At 48.4% G+C, this 2,799-nt stretch overlaps 1 non-coding gene across 1 annotated transcript; it reads right to left on the bottom strand.

Moving 5' to 3' along the window:
• Nucleotides 1–412: 412 nt before the first annotated feature.
• On the bottom strand, nt 413–520 carry LOC113255410 (U6 spliceosomal RNA). Its single transcript, XR_003316289.1, has one exon. It is a non-coding gene; the product is annotated as a U6 spliceosomal RNA (small nuclear RNA).
• Between the last annotated feature and the right edge of the window lie 2,279 nt (nt 521–2,799).

Below are 2,799 nucleotides of genomic sequence, written 5' to 3'. Positions count from 1 at the left end.
GCAATGATTCCCAGCTGCTCCCGGCAGGATGCAGAAACTAGTTCGATCCTGCTGTTTACCATTTGTGAGCTTCATTAGCATGTGAAGGAAGTGCTCGCAGAATGCCTGCCGAGCGTTTAGAGCCGCACAAACGCTGGCCCGCTGGGCGTGGGGGCAGGGAGGGCGAGGACCCCGCCGGCAGCCTGATTGCGGGGATCCAGACCCAGCTGAACTGCCAGACTCCACGAGGCCCTGACTCTCTTTCTGTCCCAGCTAAAGCCAAAGTCCATGCTAGTTACAAAACTCCCAAGTTCTCAGCTACCTCTGTGATTGATGCCGTATAGAAAGCATAGTGATTTTGGAAAGAAAAAATATATATATTGTAATAGGAATAGGTAACATGTTGAATTATTTATTTTTATTTTTTAAATTTTTATATATGGAACGCTTCACCAATTGGCCTCTCTTTCTAGCGCAGGGGCTGTGCTAATCTCCTCTGTGTCGTTCAAATTTTTAGTATATGTGCTGCCGAATCCAGCACCTGTTGAATTATTAACTCACTTTCACTATTTCTTATGAAATAGGGACTAATATCGCCCTTGTTAGAAATAACATGTATCAGAAGCACATCCAGACACAGATGCCAAACTCCTAACCTTACAGGGGCCGCATTCCTTTAACCACTATGCTTGAGTTACCAGAAGCTTCCCTGAATGCTTGCACTCTAAGAAGAATTTTACTTCTTAGGCGGAAGAAAATCAGGCCAATTTTGGCTTTGGAGCCCATGGATGGCAAGCAGGTGTATCCAGGGATTCAGGACTTGGTTCTCGAAGGCACTGCATCTGAGACTGTCTTGTCTTCCTCCTCTGAAAGGGAGAAAGATGGAGTGGAAGAGCGGGGAGTTTAAAGCACAGAGAATCCCAGCTTTGTCCTGCCGGCTCTGCCCCCCTGTTATGTGGCTACAGTTCAGCCCAGTTATTCTGAAATGAGACTCACTTTAGACATGCAAATGACTCACCCAGGAGTATGGGATCTTAGCGTCTGACTAGTTGAACTGTGGCTTTGAAGACCATCTGGGAGCCCGCTGTGTTCTGCCAGGAATACCTCCCGGGGTTGCAGTTGGAGCTAAAGAATGATCAGGACTACAAATGGGTTTGGAAAAGCGGAAAAGTACTAAAGGAACACTCAGTTTTATAAAGCGCCGAGTCCTGAATAAGTTGCAGGCCATTGAACCAGTCCACGCAATAGACAAGATTTTGCAAGGACTCTCCTCTGTTGGCCAGGGTAGACAGTCTTGGTCTAGAGCTGCTTCTGTTCCTGATCTCTGATTTCCAGTCTTTCTCTACTCCTCTCCCCTTGTGCCCTGCCCCCACCATCGACTGGGCCCTCTCCTGGGTGTGATCCTCTGCTGACTTTAGCCAAGGCCACTGTGGTCAAAGAGAAAAACAAGCCTGTGCCCCCAACAGTGAAGCGTGAGCGGGCAGAGTAAAAGCGTCAAAGGCACGGCAAGGTGAGGAGGGGGTGGAGGAGCCCGCAGAGGAGGGAGCTGTGAAGACACTGGGAGGAGAAGCCCAAGGTTTCACACGCCACAGAGGTGCCCACTGCAAACTCCTTATTGCTTCAGCGAGCAGCGGTCTCCGCAGCCAGCCTTCAAAGCTGCTGCTGGCTTGTCGGATGCTAAAAATCCCTCCTTCCAGAATGAGTCATTTCCATTTCCAAAGGGACTTTGCATTTCAGAATCACTGTGCTAGACAAAATAACTCGAGAGACAGCATGGCCTCATTGGTTAAGAGCTAGGCCTCCCCTGGGGAAAACTGCTTGGGTTTGAATCTCAACTTTGTCACTTAGGAGCTCTGGGATCTTGGGCAAGATAAATAATGAACCTCTCTGTGCCTGAGTTTTTCTTTACTGTAAAGCAGGGATAATAGTAATAGTACCTGGTTCTTGGATTATTATACAAACGACAGGTGTTAATCTTTGTGAAGTGCTCCGACCATGTTCTGGCACATAGTTTCTTTAAAGTTTTAAAATATGTATATATGATTATATATATGTATATATGATTACTTTCTGACTACATCTCCCTGCCTAGATGTAAGCGCCGAGAGCAGGGGCCCTGTGTGGGTTTCCTTGTCCCGTACACCAGCGATCAGCCAGCACAGCTTATGGTAAGCACGCAACTCTTTGGAAAAAGAGAACCTCCAAACTTCATTCCTGGACTCCAGCTACAGAAAAGAGGGTCTGGGGCCCCAGATCCACTTACCCAAGAAGTAAAAGGCCTCCTGTTAGCACTCAATAAAGCTGAAGTAACCCCAAGAGCTATGCCGTGACATAGTTCCCTGTTCTCAGACCCTGGGACTTCTCCTTGTCTTGACCACACAGGATATGGGGCCAAGATCTTATCTGACTGAAGGAAGCACTTGGTCTCTGAGTCAGGCCTCTGCTGCCCAGGTTCAGGTGTGAGCCGAGCGTCAGTTGCCTTGTCCTTGGTCTCTCATATTCCCCTGAGGAAGAACAATCCTCAAGCCCAGACAGCTCTGTACCTTGTGGGCAGAGGACCAGCCTCCCTCCCCCACTCTCCAGGCACCTGGACCCTTCTTCAGAAGTTTGGGCTGGATGCATCTATACCAGTGAGATAGCTACAGTCCAAAGTTTCTTACTGAAAACGTTGACATCTCCCCGTTGGCTCACAATGTGAACGGCATTTGCCAGGCCCTGCTTGGCCGCCTCTCCGATGGACAACTCTAGTTAGGCCCAAAGAAAAGCGAATCTGAGTCACCTTTGATGTAAACTCTTCTCTGTTGTGTGTAGTGCTGAGAA

The sequence above is a fragment of the Ursus arctos genome, unplaced genomic scaffold, assembly GCF_023065955.2.
Source record: "Ursus arctos isolate Adak ecotype North America unplaced genomic scaffold, UrsArc2.0 scaffold_5, whole genome shotgun sequence".
NCBI lineage: Eukaryota > Metazoa > Chordata > Mammalia > Carnivora > Ursidae > Ursus > Ursus arctos.
Note: the sequence above shows the minus strand (reverse complement) of the source record. Positions and strands in the feature narration are given on the sequence as shown.